Here is a 17,839-nt window from a genome sequence, read left to right on the forward strand (position 1 = left end):
GATTATCAAGAGTTTTCCTTATTAGAAACGGCTCCCTCTGGAAACAGCAGGGTTTAAGGCCGACTAGGGGGACACAGAGTCAGTGAGGATCCAATTTCCTTTTAATATCAGAATTTTATATTACTGAAAGCTCAGTATTTTGAAAATGTTTCTGTCCACCACGTCCTGTGAGAAGCACAGCCCCCAATGAAAACACCCATTGAAAATATCGCTCTGTTCCCTTTTTTCAAGACGTTTTGTCGAGATCGTGCAGAAACCTGGGGTTTGGGTTGTGACTAGTATATGAGGTTCTCCCCCTGCCTTGGAAAACTGGGATTTAACGTTATTACACTGAGTTCCTACTTGGTCCCTCCTACAGTGTTGCCTGAACACCTGGAGGTGTCCTCCAGGTCTGAGGAGGGGGTACCGCTGGAGTGGGCGTGTGTGGCTTTTGCCTGATGACAAGGGGAACTGACAGATGGTACCCACGCGGGCTTGTGTGTGTGTGTGTGTGTGTGTGTCTGAGACCACTTCGGGAAATGAGGTCAGGGTTCAAGAGAATAAAGGGCTTTTTTTTTGTTAACAGAAAGTTTGCCTGCAAACTGTTGTAAACCCTTGACTCACACGGTGTGTGGAAGGAGCTCTGAGGCCTGCGTCCTTTTCCGCTCCGGGTGTGAGACACTGGCCTGGTGTGAGACGCTGGCCTGGTCTTGAGTTGCTGAGTGTCCGCCCTTGACTCTGACTGGCCCGGTCATGTGGTCAGCAGGTCCCCCTGGGACTGTGGTTCAGTTTCCCCGCCCAGAAAATGTGGGACGCGGAAGGACGTCTGTGCAGGCGGGAGGGTAATGACAGAGCCTACGTGCCCGGGACTGGGTCCCAAGTGGCAGCCTCTGCGGGCGGGTGGGCACCACGAGGTCTGGGCAGGAGCGGGGAGGGGGGCTTCGGGGAGGGGCGGAGGGTGTGGATGGCCCGCCAGAGGTCCCAGAGAAGTAGTTTTTGTCATCAGCTGGGTGCTCTAGAACTAGAAGGGCCAAAAGCCACTTTTTTCTGCCTTGACGGGGAAGAGGGCATTTTTGCAGTGGGACCTGGTGGCCTTGCCTCTGGTGGATGGAACAAAGCCCTGTTTCTGTTTTAGAACCGGTGCCAAGTGAGACTGCCCGTGGCTACTGGCGGGAGGCCAGGTGGAGGGGGCGAGGAGGGCAGAGGGGAGGAACTGTCCTGGAGGCCTGCAGGCCAGGGTGGGGCCGCGTTTCCTCCTTCCTTAGCAGACTCTCCCTTTCCTCTCTGGTCTGCCAGCCTTTCCTTCTGGAGGTTGTAGAGTGAGTGGACAGTTCATCACTAGGCAAGGTGACAATTCCTCACTCCTGGGAGCTGGCCTTACTGCAGGGCCACCACCTGGGGTGGGGGTGGAAAATATGTTTGAGGACATGGGAAAAATCCTTCCAGAAGCTTGTCCTGACCAAAGAGAACTCCCAGTAGAATATCAGTGTTCAGACCTCAAAATCACCCCTACAACATAGGGATCACTTGGGAGTTTACCAGGAACTTACACACACATGCTCGGGCCTGCTGGAGCTCACGCTGACCTCTCACTTGGACTCTCTTTGGTCATCTCTCCCATCACCCTTCTTTCCCTGGAGTGTTAACAAGGAGCAGCCGGATGTTGCTGGAAATGTTAGCACCTCTGCCTTAACCACCTGCTGCCCTCTGGATTTAACGGCATGAGGCTTGTGAGGGCGGCAGCGAGGAGGAGAGCTTTGGGTGGTTTGCTTTCCACTGTCAGAAGACAGCATCCTCACCTTCCACCTCTTCCCCCTTGCTTTCTGTCTGGTTCACTGGTTCTGTTTATTCTCATTCGGTCGTGAAGTCCATTTGAGCACCCTCCCAATTATGGCCCCAATACGAGCACCTTCCCAATTAGAAGCCCAGCTTAATTGTTGAGGAAGCCGTATCTGCTCCACTGGAGCTCGTAAGCCCACAGGGAAGACAAATTTGGAACAATACATGTTTTGTCTTCTCCGTTTTGAGGCCCTCTCACTCCTGAGCTGCCGCGCAGGGTGGAGGTGGCCTGGGTTCGCCCAGAAGGTCCCGAGGAAAGTTACTCTGCGGTGCATGGATCTTCATTCCCTCCTCTTATCTGTAGAAGAGGTAACGAAGGAGCCTTGGCAGGGAGAGTGTTGGGGAGGCTCTGAACCTCTGCCAACTCGTCAGTTCTGTGACCGAAGGAGACCACGCAGTCTGTGTCTTGTTTCCCCATCACCAGGCAGGAAAGCACTAGAATGGCTGTAGTCCTCACCTTGCTTGTGAGCATCAGATGAGTTCAGTGTGAAAGCACTTCAAGAAGCACAGAGCTTTTTGACATTTTGACAACGTGGCTCAGGTTCCGCTTCCGTCTGTGTCGGCTCTGTGCTTCCAGGCCTGTCTCCGCTCTGCCCGCTCTGAAAAGCGCCCCCTCGTCCGTGTCCTGGCTGCAGGTGTCTTTTCCTGCCTCTGAGCTTCTGTAGTCTTTCACGCGTGGTTGTTCAGAAGTCCTGGGTTAGGTCTTGAACTTGGATTCTCCTCCATGTGGTTTCTCTCTAAAAAGCCGGCTTCTTGCTTGCAAAAGGGCTGCGTCCCCTTTTGCACACGTCTGCTTCACCTAGTAGAGTTCCTCACGGGTGTTTTCTCCCTGAAACCATGCTGTGTCCCCTCCCCCGAGTCCCCAGCAGCAGCGGGGCATGCCGCTGTCCTCGTGGTCGGAAACACAGTCTCCCCACTGCAGGGCTGCATCCTTCCATTTCTGTGATTGAGCTCAAGCACCCCCTCCTCCAGGAAGCCCTCCTGGCTCTCTGCCCCTTGGCTTCGGCCTCAGGCTTGTTTGCTTCCGTGGTACCCTGTGCCCTTTTCAGCACATTTAATACATTGATTTATTATAACCTGTTTATATCCCACACTTAGCTTCCCTGGTGGCTCAGTTGGTAAAGAATATGTCTGCAATACAGGAGATTGCCTGAAGGAGACCTGGGTTCAGTCCCTGGGTCAGGAAGATACCCTGGAGATGGAAATGGCAACCCACTCTAGTATTCTTGCCTGGAGAATCTCACGGACAGAGGAGCGTGGTGGGCTACAGTCTATGGGGTTACAAGAGTTGGACAGGACTGAGCGGCTAAACCACTGCCACATATCCCACACTAGCCCATGAGTCCCCCGAGGGTACAGATTGTGTCTTATTCTTTTCTTTTCTTTTGGTGCCAAGCACATCTTGGCCTGCCTGGCCTTCCCCTGAGTGACCAGGTGAATACACGAATGTCTGACTCCTCTGGTGACAAGTGACAGAATCTTGGTTCTGGAGCTAGCTCACTTAAGGGGACTTGATTACAAGGCACAGGCGTGAGGCCCAGAGCCTGCTGGGGGTGGGGCAGGGACCTGGGCCGGGACCTGGGCCGGGACTCCAGCACACACTGGCTATGTGTGTGCTCACTTCTCTCTCTGCAGTTGAGAGTACTCTGGTGGAAGATGCCTCCCACTGTGGTCCTAAGTGTGTGTGGTACCGTCCAGCCTTGGAGACAGGATCCTGGCCCCGATTCATAAATCCCTGGGAAAGGGCCTGTCTCTGCCTTGGGTCTGGTGCTGGCTGTGGATCAGTCCTCCGTCACTATGGAGACAGACTCATAGCCACCAGGAGCCTCGGGTGTCCGTGGCAGTCTAGGGTTTGTGAGTGAGGGATGCTGCCCGGGGCCACTGTGATGGGGAGACACTCCTTGGCAAGTCTGCCGACCAGGCTGTGTGCCCTGCAGAGGTGCCAGGAGCGTACAGGCGCCTTCCACTGTGAGCTGAGTCTGAGCGGTCTTCATTGCTTACTGCTGGGTTCTGCCAACCAGTCTGAGGGTGGCAAGGTCAGCCCTCTCAGATGAGGTGGGCAGATTGGTAATAACCCCACAGGCAGCTTTGGCAAATAATGTCTGGCATGGCCAGGTGTTTCCTTGGGAACATCTCCTATCAAGTCTATTTCTGGAGGTCTACAGGAAGTCGGCTTTGCCCACCTCCTTCCCCTGTACCTTGAGTCCAGTCAGCAGGGGGTGGTGAGAGTGGCTGGCAGCAACTGTGTTTATTTGCCTCTGATTGCTCAGGAGGAGGTATGTGGGTCTTTGGAGCATCTGGGTCTCTGGACCCAGTTGGGCTCCGGCCAGACCTGGCGGCCCTTGGATGAACCTGATAAAGTCAGGGTTGGTGGCTGCTAAGGCCGACTGACTTCAGGATCAGGGTGGCGGGGGGTCGTGCTTAGACTCGAGGAATGCCAGCTGGAGGAAAGCCTGCCGGTTATCTGGTCGACTCCCATCCCTGATACGCAGATAAGAAAAGTGAGGTTCTGAGTGGTGACGGGGCGGTGGGGAGGGGGAGGGGTGCGTGTCATGCAAGGTCACCACTGGTAGCCGAGCAGCCTTTAGAAAGAAAGATCCCAGACATCCTGGCTCCATCTCTGTCTAGAGTGTGCTTCACTGATCCAAGCTTCTCCCTCCTCCTAAACACTGCCCTTCCCTGTCCTCTTAACACCCCTTCGGTGCCTCCCAGGTGGGTACCACGGGGCAGTCTCCTCCTGTGCAGCGTGGTAGTGACAGCGGCCACTGTACAGAACTGTTCAGAGCAGTAAGTGCAGGACACACAGGCCCCTCGCCTAGGATCTGCACAGGAAGCACCTGGTAAGTGATAGGTGTTACTGCATCATGAGCATTAATAGAACGTGAGCTCTCGTTGGAGAGGTGACACTGTGACTTACAGTCTCACTAAACACTCAGCATCTTAGAGGCGATGCTTCCTGGGAAATGTTCTAGGAGATCAGAGGGCCCATTGCAAGAACTTTAAGTCATATGTTTGAGTGTGGCTTCTTAAACTTTAACGTGCACGGGAACCCCCTGGGGCCCCTGTTAAAATCCTGATTCCGCTTTAGTAGCTCCAGGGTGGGGCCTGAGTCATGCGTTTCTAATATGCTCCATGATGATACCAGTCCTTGGGGACCAGAGCTTGAGTAGTAAGGACCCCAGGGAATGTAGATTTCAGGTTGCAGCTAGTTCGAGGCCTAAACCTGTTTGCTGAAGAAAGAAGCCACAGGCATGCTGCCTGCCTGTGCCATTTTATCATTTAAGATTAGTCTGACTTCATTTCTAGGTGATGGGGATATTGCTAAAAGTTTAAAAAGCACATGATCAAAACCTCAATGTAATTTATCAAAATCCGAATCTCAGTACTGAGATGCAGATTTCTTCTGTGAGTAGTTCCCTCTCCTTGCTGGGTCAGAAGTGGTTTCACTAACCTTACCACAAATCAGTACCAAGAATAGCTCTGTGGCAGCCAACCAACCATATCCACCCTCCCCTTCCGTACTAACCAAACCTTAATTTTATTTGAGGCAGGAGTATATTAATAACACTTCATTTCCCAGTCTCTTGGGCAGAGAGAAATACACAATAAGAAGCCAAAGTCATTAGTTAGGACTTACATAAAAGGTTTTTATTTAAAGTGGATTTACTCAGCTGGCAGGTTACCTTTTCTTTTTACTTCTGCCTGGAATACATAAATAATGACTGGCACTCCAGCAGCTATCTTGGAACATGAGGCAACCTCAAGGATGAAGTCACATGGTGAGGATGATGGTGCAAAAAAATAGAGCTGTGTCACATCTCTGGTGACGCAAGCTCTTTCCTGCTTTACTCCAGACTTCCTTTATGTTAAAAACCAACCAAACAAAAAAACACCCAGCTGTTTCAGTGACTATTTGGCAGGTTTCTTACTGTGTGAAGGCTGCTGAACCCAATGTTAACTGACCCCACCAGAGCAGGTGCAGTTTAGCAGAGCAATGCTAAGTTGCTTCAGTCATGTTCAACCCTTTGCGACCCCAAGGACTGTAGCCCGCTAGGCTCCTCTGTCCGTGGGTATTCTCTAGGCAAGAATACTGGAGTGGGTTGCCATGCTCTCTTCTAGGGGGTCTTCCTGACCCAGAGATCAAGCCCACGTCTCTTATGTCTCCTGCATTGGCAGGCAGGTTTCTTTACCACTAGAGCCACCTGGGAAATCCTTTGCAGGGCAGACGTGTTTAAATCTGGCTACAGCCGTCATCCTGAGTACTTTCGTGGGATTCCCTAGTCATGTAGAGGCAAGGGAACTGGATTGAGGGTTTAGAAGCCCAGGGTGCTCAGCTTAGCTTTGCCATTTCCTAATGGTTTGATCCTGTTCCTTCAGCCTCAGTCCCCACACCTGTAAAATGGGGATGACGGATTAGAGAGTCCAACTTAGTGCGAGGTGCGGAACTCATTCTGCTGGTGTTGGGGTAGAATGGGGCTCAAGGATGATGGGAAGATTGCAAAGATGCTGGTGTGAGCAGCAAGGGGCTGTGGGGGGTGAAGCTTGGAGACAGGCACTGATGCCCCTTTCAGTGCTCCCATTAGAGGTGCCCCGAGGGCAGCAGAGCACCGCGGCTGCTGCTGGAACCAGAAGGGCTTGGACTCAGGGCCCGAGCAGCATCAGCGAGAGTCTGCTTTTGTTCACAGGAAGGGCGACAGCAGAACTAGCTTTCAGCTGGGCCCTGAGAAGCCTGCCTCAGCTTTCCTCTGCCAGCTCGTGACCTCTGAGCTGAGGCCTGCGAGGTGGCCCGGCAGCATCTCTGTGCCCCCACTGCTTTGCAGTTGAAACCCGGATGACGGCACTCCAGCTGCTTGCTTGGAGCAGCCAGCGGGCTGGGGGGGCATTGGTCAGTGTGCGTTCTCTCTCCCGCTGCCTGGAGCCTGCAGGGAGGCGTTTCCAGCCACAGCACAGCTGTCCACTCCACTTTCATCCAAATCAGAGCCCCTCTTGGCTGTGGATTTCTCTCAACCATCTTCCAAACCTGAAGCCGGCGCTCTGTCTTCCCGATCCCAGTTCCCTAGTTCAGCACCTGCTCCGTGTACACTCAGTGGGGCCAGCTGGTCCCAGGAGGGCACAGACCAGGTCCTGACAGTGAACTGAAGCTCTCAAGACACAACCTCTCTGCCAGCGCGGAGAGCAGAGGCCCAAACAGGAGTGCGTGGGGGGAACCTCTCACTGCTGGGCCCTGGGCGGGGGAGTCCACTCCTCCGACCAGCTGCTAGACAGTCTGAAAATGCCTGCATTTCCTCACTGTGGCCTGTCCCTAGATTTTTAAATTTGATATGATTGAAATAAGGTCTGTCTGGGCGGGTATGGAACTCATGGGTCAGTTCCCTTGTTCTGGGATGAGAAAGGTAACCAGCACGGTATGTACTTAAAATCCCCCGCCCCTCTGTAAAACAATGTAATTGTAACCAAAGTAAGGGGACAGGGCTATGTGCATGTGAGGATAGAAGGCAAGCAGGACAGGAAGGTATGGGACACACGGCCAGTGTCCCCCACCCTAGCCCCAAGTCCCTTCTTCGGAAGCAGCTTAGACGTGAGTGTGGTGTTGCATGCACTTTATGGTGAAAGGGACACCACAGGGGTGAGTCCTGCCTGGCGTGGGGCTATGATAGCCAGGTTTAGGGGAGAGAACTGAGGAAGACCTGAGACATTCAAACTGTGATGAGGGGCTTTTTCCTCTGTTGCCCTGGCTGGGAGGGTCTGGAGCAGAGAGGTGAGGCAAGAGCTGGTGGAGGTGACGGGAAGCATGTAAATGCTGGCTTGGAACAGTGTCCCGGCCTCCCAGCATCAAGGCAGCACATAGTGTGTGAACGAGGCCAGCCCCCAAGGCCTTTTTATCCTCTCTGTGTTGTGTGCGGAGTTTCTGAGATAATTAGCTCATGTGTGAAACATTTTTTATTTGTGTAGCTGAAGAGACGGGCTTGCCCTGTCCTGGGTGGAGACTGCTGAATCACAGGCCCTGTAAGGATGCACCCTCTCAGGGACCTGTGAGATGCCTGCTGGACAAGGTGTCAGTGACGACCATCCTGCTCCAGGCTGGTAGTATAAACAAACAGAAGGGAGTTTTCTCCCTCCCTTCCCTCATTTGGTCTTCGCTGATTTTTCAATTTAACAACAGCAACGACATGGTATCACCGTGTGGGAAACAGAACCTCTGAGATCATGAGATGCAAAGTCTATTTGGAGAAAAGCAACGGGCTTGTGGAAGTCCAGCTCAGAGCAGCACGCGTCTTAGCTGGTTGTCACAGCCTGGGAGGAGAGTCGGTAAAATTCTGCCTTTGGGATTTACGCTTTCTCTGCAAACGGGATTCAGGAGTTTGGCGTTAACCTGCAGTGTTGCCCCACGAATGGATGATCATGGCTTCCTATTATGAAATGAGAGTATTTTTTGTTTGATGGCACATAAAGAGCTGAACCATTTTCTTTAAAATCAAGCCTGGCGCACAGGAGAGGGCCTGGCTGCCCACCCATGAGTGATTTAAGGGTCCGATGTGTTCTCTCTCTGTGGAGCAGGCGGCACGCTGATCTCACCCTTCGCCACAGCTCGAGGTGAACCCGTGCTGTGCAGGGATCTCGTTCGACGTTAATTCCCTTGCAAGAAGTCATAAACACTGGCTTACTGTCTCACCGGGGGAGGTCCCCACTGGTGGGCACAGACAGGCAGTGCAAGGCAGCGGGGAGGGAGGGGCTGCGTTAAGGAAACAGTGTCTCCTGACCTGACGGCTGGGAGGCAGTTGCCTATCTTTCCTGGTCTGTGAGGTCACCTGTGTCAGGGAACTGGAGTGATCGGATGGAAGCTGAGGAAGTGTGAACTCAGCAAAGTGGCAAAGCGGTGTGCGCATTGGCCCAGCAGGGAGGGTGGGTGATGCTTTCGAGTCAAACACACTCAGCTTTGGAAGCCGTGAGGCATCGTGAGGATTAAATAAAACTGTGCGTGAACGGGGAGCTGAGCTCGGTGCTCTGTGAAGACCTAGAGGGGAGGGATGGGGTGGGAGGGAGGTGATATACGTGTACCTATGGCTGATCCGCGTTGTCGTACAGCAGAAACTAACACAAGTTGTAAAGGAGTTGTGTCCCAATAAGACAATAACACACAAAATTGTGCGTGAAAATTGTGCAATGTGGTGGAGCCAGGGGTGTAGTGAGTGTATTCGGGAGCTGCAGGAGGCGGCGGCAATCAGGAATCAAGCACCCGGACAGTTGGAGTTGGAAACGAGGTACCACAGGGCACAACTGGCGGTGCACACGGCTCGTTGTTCTGTTGGTGGTGGTTACGCGTGAGTCGTCTGGCTCCTCCTCATGGTTCCCAGTCACCAAAGTGAGACCTCTCTTGGACTCCATTCAGGGAAGCTCCAGTCCACATCAACACCTGCCTCAAAGGGCTCCTGAGTCACACACCCCATGGGGGTCGGCTCCCGGACCCCTAAGCAGGAGAGCTGGCCACGCTGATTCCAAGGATGGTGGGCGGGAGAACAGGACTTTACTGCTAAGACAGCGGGCCCCTGCAGACGTCAGACAGGAGAGTGGTGCCCAGAAGCTCGTGTTTGGCCAGGGGGCTGGCAGCAGGACTCCAGACCGTGGCTGTGCACGCCCCGGCATTGGAGCAGTGGAATAGCTTCTAGAACTAGTCAGCAGGTGTTCACGGTCCACTGGAAGGTAATACCATTCACTGAGAAAGGAAGTAAGACAGGAGGAAGTGGCCTGGGGCAGAGAGGGGTGGGGTTTAGAAAGTAGGAAAACAGGAGCCTGGGACAAACGGAGTTAGAGGCGTTCTGAGACAGATGTGTCAAGCAGTGAAGTGAAAGTCACTCGGTTGTGTCCAACACTGTGCGACCCCATGGACTATACAGTCCATGAAATTCTCCAGGCCAGAATATTGGAGTGGAGTAGCCTTTCCCTTCTCCAGGGGATCTTCCCAACTTGCAGGTGGATTCTTTACCAGCTGAGCCACAAGGGAAGCCCTATGTCAAGCATTAGAGCTAGCATTTAAAGTGTTTTGGTGCCCTGTGTTAAGTTGCTTCAGTCCTGTCTGACTCTGGGCAGCCCTATGGACTATAGCCTGCCAGGCCCCTCTGTCCATGGCATTCTCCAGGCAAGTATACTGGAGTAGGTTGCTCTGCCCTCTTCCGGGGGACCTTCCTGATCCAGAAATCGAACCTGGGTCTTTTACGCCTACCTGCCTTGGCAGAAACGTCTACCAGTTTCTTTACCACTGGCATCATCTGGGAAGCCCCTGGAAGTTTTTTTATGGAATATCAATTCATTGGAAGATTGTATAAGATGAAAAAATTAAGAAACTGTTCATGTAAGAAGGCTCACTGGAAAAGTAGAATGTAAGTGTAAGCACATTGGAATTAATAGTTTTGAAAAATAGAGATGGTAAAACTTGGTAGACAATCAACCTTCCTGACTTCAGACTATACTACAAAGCTACAGTCAACAAGACAATGTGGAACTGGCACGGAAGTAGACATATAGACCAGTGGAACAAGATAGAGAACCCAGAGATAGACCCATGCACCTATGGGTACCTTGTTTTTGACAAAGGAGGCAAGAATATACAACAGGGCAGAGACAGCCTCTTCAATAAGTGGTACTGGGAAAACTGGACAGCTACCTGCAAAAGAGTGAAATTAGATCGCTCATAATGCCATACAAAAAGATAAACTCAAAGTGGACTAAAGACCTAAATGTAAGACCAGAAATGATTAAACTCTTAGAGGAGAACACAGGCAGAACACTCAACATAAAGCAAGATCTTCTATGACCCACCTCCTAGGGGAATGGAAATAACGAAAATAAACAAGTGGGACCTAATTAAAAGCTTTTGCACAGCAAAGGAAACTACAAGCAAGGTGAAAAGACAACCCTCAGAATGGGAGAAAATAATAGCAAAGGAAACAATTGACAAAGGATTAATTTCCAAATCATACAAGCAGCTTATACAATTCAATACTAGAAAAATAAACAACCCAATCAAAAAGTGGGAAAGGGACCTGAAGAGACATTTCTCCAGGGAAGACATACAGATGGCTAACAAGCACATGAAAAGATGCTCAACATCACTCGTTATCAGAGAAATGCAAATCAAAACTACGATGAGATACCACCTCACACTAGTCAGAATGGCCATCATCAAAAAGTCTACAGGCAATAAATGCTGGAGAGGGTGTGGAGAAAAGGGAACGCTCTTGCATTGCTGGTGGGAATGTAAACTGATACAGCCACTATGGAAGACAGTCTAGAGACTCCTTAAAAAGCTAGGAATAAAACCACCATATGACCCAGCAATCCCACTCCTAGGCATATACCCCGAGGAAACCAAAACTGAAAGACACGTGTGCCCCAGTGTTCACTGCAGCAGTATTGACAATAGCCAGGACACAGAAACAACCCGGATGTCCATCAACAGGCACATAGATAAAGAAGCTGTGGTACATATATATGATGGAATACTACTCAGCCATAAAAAGGAACACATTTGAATCTGTTCTAATGAGGTGGATGAAGCTAGAGCCCATTATTCAGAGTGAAGTCAGAGAAATATCGTATGCTGACACACATATATGGAATCTGAGAGATGGCACTGATGAATTTATTTTCAGGGCAGCAGTGGAGAAACAGAGAACAGACCCATGGGCAAGGTGGGAGGATAGGAGGGAGAAGGGGGAGAGGTATGGAGAGAGTAACATAGAAATTTACAATACCATGTGTAAAGCAGATAGCCAATGGGAATTTGCTGTATGACCCAGGGAACTCAAACAGGGGCTCTGTGGCAGGTGGGGTGGGGAGGGAGATGGGAGGGACGGGACATGGGTGTACCTGTGGCTGATTCTTGTTGATGTATGACAGAAAACCACAAAATTCCATAAAGCAGTTGTCCTTAAATTAAAAATAAAATCTAACGGGAAACTACAGATAATTGTTTTCTGGTAGGTTTGCTTAGTGTTAGAAATTTTACATTATTTTGTAAGGAAGTCATAAACCACAGTTGCTAAATATAAGATAATCAAGTTTGAAATTTAAAATCTAAAGACTTTTCTTTTTATAGTCAAGAGACTCATGTCTTTGAAGATTAATTAATTTTTGGTACCTCTCAACCTCCCAGTTGCTCCTCTTCCCTCTCCCCACTGATAACTGCTGCTGCTAAGTCACTTCAGTCGTGTCTGACTCTGTGTGATCCCATAGACAGCAGCCCCGCTAGTGTGCTAACTCACTTCCGTTAGTCTGTTCTCTATATCTGAGCCTATTTGTGTTTTGTTGTAATATAAAGATTTTACATTAAGTCATAACATATTTGTCTCTTATTTCATACTACCTTTTGGGTCCATCCATCCATGTTGTTACAAATGGCAAAACTTCACTCCTTTTTATGGCTAAGTAGTAGTCTATTATATGTGTATACATATATAAATATACATATATATAATATATATACATGTATGTATATAAAAATATACATATATATGCATACATATACACATATATTTACATATTATATCATCTTTACCCATTCATCTATTGATGGATATTTACATCGCTTCCATATCTTTGCTATTGTTAATGATGCTGCTGTGAACATTGATTGGGGTACATGATCTTTTCAAATTAGCATTTTCATTTTCTTCATATAATTATTTCATATAATTTAATATATGATCATTTCAATTATTTTATATGATAATATCAATTATTATTATTCCATTTCAATCGTATAATTTCAATTATTTCATATAGTTCCCTACCTGGGAGTGGAATTCCTGGATCATATGGTAGTTACATTTTTAGTTTTTTGAAGAACCTCCATGCCACAACACAAAATACTGGCATTTTCCCACCGTGGCTACACCAATTAAAATTCCCACCAACCATGGACTAGGGTTCCCTTTCCTCTACATGCTTGCCAACATTTGTTATGTGTGGTCTTTTTGATGGTAGCCACTCTGACATGTGTGAGGGGATATCTCATTGTGTTTTTGATTTGCATTTCTCTGAGGATTAGCAATGCTGAGCGTCTTTTCTTGTGCCTGTTGGCCATTTGTATGTCTTATTTAGAAAAATGCCTATTCAGGTTGTTTGCTCATCTTTTAATCAGGTTGTTTCATTGATCTTGAGCTGTATGAACTGTGTACATATTTTGGATATTAACCCTGGACCAGTCATATCATTTGCAGATATCCTCTCCCATTCCTTCCTTAGGTTGCCTTTCTGCTTTGTCAGTGGTTTCCTTTGTTGTGTAAAAGCTTTTAAGCTTAATTGGGTCCCAGTGGTTTATGTTTGCCTTTGTTTCCTTTACCTTAGGAGACAGATCCAAAAAATTATGCCCCTTTTATATTGAAGAGTGTTGTGCCTATGTTTTCTTCTAGTTTTACGGTTTCTGGTCTTACATTTAGGTTTTTTAATCGATTTTGAGTTAATTTTTGGAGGTAGTGTGAGAAAATGTTTTCATTTCATTCTTTTACATGTGGCCATCCTGTTTTCCCAGCACCGTTTATTGAAAAGACTGTCTCTTCCCTGCTGTATATTCTTGCCTCATTTGTCAGAGATTGACCGTAATGTATGGGTTTATTTCTGGGCTCTCTTTTCTCTGTCTGTTTTTGTGTCAGTCCCATGCTGTTTTGATTACTGTAGCTTTGTAGTATATCCTGAGATCAGGGAGTATGATACCTCTAGCTCTGTTGTTCTTTCTCAAGATTTCTTGGATTATTCAGGGTCTTTAATATTTCCATTCAAATTTTAGGTCTTTTCCCAGTTCTGTGAAAAATGTCTTTGGTATTTTGATAATGATTATATTTGATCTGTAGATTACCTTTGGTACTTTGATTATCTTAACAATGTACTTCCAGTCCATGAACACAGTATAGTCTTTCCATCTGTTTGTGTCTTCAGTTTCTTTTTTCAGTGTTGTATGATTTTCCAAGTACATGTGTTTTACTCCCTTGGATCAGTTTATTACTAAGTATTTTATTCTTTTTGATGCAATGGTAGATCGGATTGTTGTCTCAATTTCTCTTTGATAGTTTGTTGTTAGTGTATGTAAATTCAGAAGATTTCTGTATATTAATCTTGTACCCTGTAGCTTTACTGAATTCATTGATGAGTTGTAGTAATTTTTTTGTTTCTTTGGTGGCATCTTTAGGATTTTCTAAGTATAGTGTCCTATCATCTGCAAAACAGTTTTAGTGCTTCCTTTCCAATTTGGATTTCTTTTATCTTTATTGTCTGATTGCTTGGCTAGGACTTTCAATACTATGTTGAATAAAAATAGAGTGGGCATTCTTGTCTTGATCTCAGAGGAAATGCTTTCAGCCTTTTACTGTTGAGTATGATGTCAACTGTGGATTTGTCATGTATATCCTTTATTATGTTGAGGTATGTTCCCTTTATACTCACTTTGAGAGTTTTTAATAATAAATGAATGATGAAGAAGTAAATGGTGAATTTTATGCATCTATTGAGATGATCATATGATTTTTATTTAGTTTCTTGATTTTATGAACAGTTTCCTGATTGATTATAGGATCATCTATTGAGGTGATGATGTGATTTTTTATTCAGTTTTCTAATTGATTTTAGGATATTGAACCATTCCTGCATTCTTGGGATTCTTGCAAATCCCACTTCATCATGATGTATGATCCTTTTAATGTTATTGATTCAGTTTGCTAATATTTTGTTGAGGATTTTTTGCATGTGTTCATCCGTGATATTGGCCTGTACTTTCCTTGTTTGTGTGTGGTATTTTTGGCTTTTATATTGGGATGATGCTTGCCTCATAGAAAGTTCAGAAGCATTCTTTCCTCTGCAATATTTTGGAAAATTTGAGAAGGATAGGTGTTAATTTTTCTCAAGATATTTGTAGAGTTATCTGGTCCTGGACTTTTGTTTACTGGGAATTTGTTACTCAATTTCATTTCTAATAATTGTTCTGTTCATATTTTCTATTTCTTGTTCACTATTAGAGTGTATATTTCTGGGAATTTGTCCATTTCTTCTAGGTTGTTTTATTGTCATGTAGTTGTTTGTAGTAATCTCTTATGAGCATTTGCATTTTTGTCATATAGGTTGTAACTTCTCCTTTTTCATTTCCGATTGTATAACTTTGGCTAAAGGTTTAGCCATTTTATCTTTTCAAAGAACCAGCTGTTAGTTTCATTGGTCTCGTCTGTTGTAGTCTGTCTTTATTTCTGCTCTTTGATTTCTTTTCCCCTTCTACTAGCTTTCAGTTTTGATTGTTCTTTTTCTAGTTCCTTTGGGTGTAAGGCTAGGTTGTTTGAGATTTTTGTTTCTTGAGGTAGGTTTCTATCACTATAAACTTCCCTCTTAAACTGCTTTTGCTGTATCGCATAGATTCTGGATTGCTATATTTTGATTTGTCTCAGTAATTTTATTTGATTTTCTTCAGTGATCCACTGTTTAGTAGCATATTGTTTTAGACTCCACATATTTGTTTTTGCATTTTTTCTTGTAGTTGATTTCTTATTTCATAACATTATGGTCAGAAAAAATGTTTGATATGAATTTCATTTTTCTTAAATTTATCAAAACTTATTTTGTGGCCAAGCATGTCATCTGTCCTGGAAAATGGTCCATGTGCATTTGAAAAGAATGTGGATTCTGCTGCCTTTGGATGGCATCTATAAAGTCTTACCTGTTTTAATGTGTCATTTAAGGTCAGTGTTTCCTTATTTTCTTCTAAAAAATTTTTATTGGAATGTAATTGCTTTACAATGTTTTAGTTTCTGCTATACAATGAAGTGAATCACTATATGTGATTCACATACATCCCCACCCTCTTGGACCTCCCTCCCACTCCTCACCCCATCCCACCCTTGCAGGTCATCTCAGAGCACCGAGCTGAACGTCCTCTGCTTTATAGCTGCTTCCACTGTCTGACCCTAATCTCCCAGCTCCTCCCACTCTCCCTTTCCCCTCCTGCACACATTGTTCTCTATGTCTGCGTCGGCATTCCTGCCTTGGAAATAGGTTCATCTGTACAGTTTTGCTAGGTTCTACGTATATACATTAATGTACAATATGTGTTGTTCTCTTTGACTTACCTCACTCTGTATGACTGACTCTGGCTCCATGCACACCTCTACATATGACCCTGTTTCCTTTCTCTTAGTGGCTGAGTAATATTCCGCCGTGTATCTGAGCCCCATCTTCTTGATCGATTCCTCTGTGGTTGGACACTTAGGTTGTTTCTGTGTCCTGGCTACTGTGAACAGTGTGGCAGTGAGTATTGGGGTCCATGTGTGCTTCTGAATTACAGTTTTCTCAGGGTATATGCCCAGAAGTGGGACTGCTGATTACTAGTAATTACTAGTAATTACAAAGGGATTACTGTACCTTTGTAGTATAGTTTGAAGTTGGGGGTGCCTGATTACTCCAGATTACTGTAGCTATTCGGGGTCTTTTGTGTTTCTGTGCAAATTGTAAACATTTTTGTTCTAATTCTGTGAAGAATGTCATTTGTAATTTGATAGGGATTGCATTGAATCTGTGGAGAAGGCAATGATACCCCAACTCCAGTACTCTTGCCTGGAAAATCCCATGGACAGAGGAGCCTGGTGGGCTGCAGTCCATGGGGTTGCTAAGAGTTGGACATGACTGAGCGACTTCACTTTCACTTTTCACTTTCATGCATTGGAGAAGGCAATGGCACCCCACTCCAGTACGCTTGCCTGGAAAATCCCATGGGCGGAGGAGCCTGGTGGGTTGCAGTCCATGGGGTTGCTAAGAGTTGGACATGACTGAGCGACTTCACTTTCACTTTTCACTTTCATGCACTGGAGAAGGAAATGGCAACCCACTCCAGTGTTCTTGCCTGGAGAATCCCAGGGACAGGGGAGCCTGGTGGGCTGCCATCTGTAGGGTTGCACAGAGTTGGACACGACTGAAGTGACTTAGCAGCAGCAGCATTGAATCTCTAGATTACTTTGGGTAGTATATTCATTTTCCCAGTATTGATTTTTCCAATCCAAGAACATGGTATATTTCTCCATCTATTTGTGTCATCTTTTATTTATCAGTGTTTTATAGTTTTCTGAGACTACAGGTCTTTTGCCTCCTTAGGTAGTTTTATTCCAAGGTATTTTATTCTTTTTGTTGCAGTGGTAAATGGGATTGTTTCCTTCATTTCGCTTTCTCATTTTTTGTTGTTAGTGTATAGAAATGCATGAGGTTTCTGTGCATCAATTTTGTATCCTGCAACTTTACCAGATTCATTGATTACCTCTAGTAGTTTTCTGGTGGCATCTTTAGGATTTTCTATGCATAGTATGTCATCTGCAGACAGTGACAGTTTAACTTCTTCTTTTCCAATTTGTATTCCTTTTCTTTTTCTTCTCTGACTGCTGTGGCTAGAACTTCCAAAACTATGTTGAGTAACAGTAGCAAGAGAAGACATCCTTGTCTTATTCCTGACCTTACAGGAAATGCTTTCAGTTTTTCACCATTGAGAATGATGTATGCTGTGGGTCATTCATGGCCTTTGTTATGTTGAGCTAGGTTCCCTCTATGCCCACTTTCTGAAAAAAATTCTGAAGTTTTTAAAAAATCATAAATGGTTATTGAATTGTGTCAATAGCTTTTCTTGCATCTATTGAGATGATCACATGGTTTTTATTCTTTAACTTGATAATATGGTGTATCACACTGATTGATTTGCATATATTGAAGAATCCTTGCCTCCTTGGGATAAATCCCACTTAATCATGCTATGTGATCACTTTAATATGTTGCTGGATTCTGTTTGCTACTGTTTTGTTGAACAGATTCTTGTCTGTGTTCATCAGTGATATTGTTGTATAACTTTGTGTGATATCTTTGCCTGGTTTTGGTATTAGTGATGGTGGCCTTGTAAAATGAGCTTGGGAATGTTCCTTCCTCTGCAGTTTTTTTGAAGTGTTTCAGAAGGTTAGGTGTTAGCTCTTCTCTAAATGTTTGATAGAATCCTGTGAAGCCATCTGGT

This window comes from Ovis canadensis, chromosome 20 (genome assembly GCF_042477335.2).
Source record: "Ovis canadensis isolate MfBH-ARS-UI-01 breed Bighorn chromosome 20, ARS-UI_OviCan_v2, whole genome shotgun sequence".
NCBI lineage: Eukaryota > Metazoa > Chordata > Mammalia > Artiodactyla > Bovidae > Ovis > Ovis canadensis.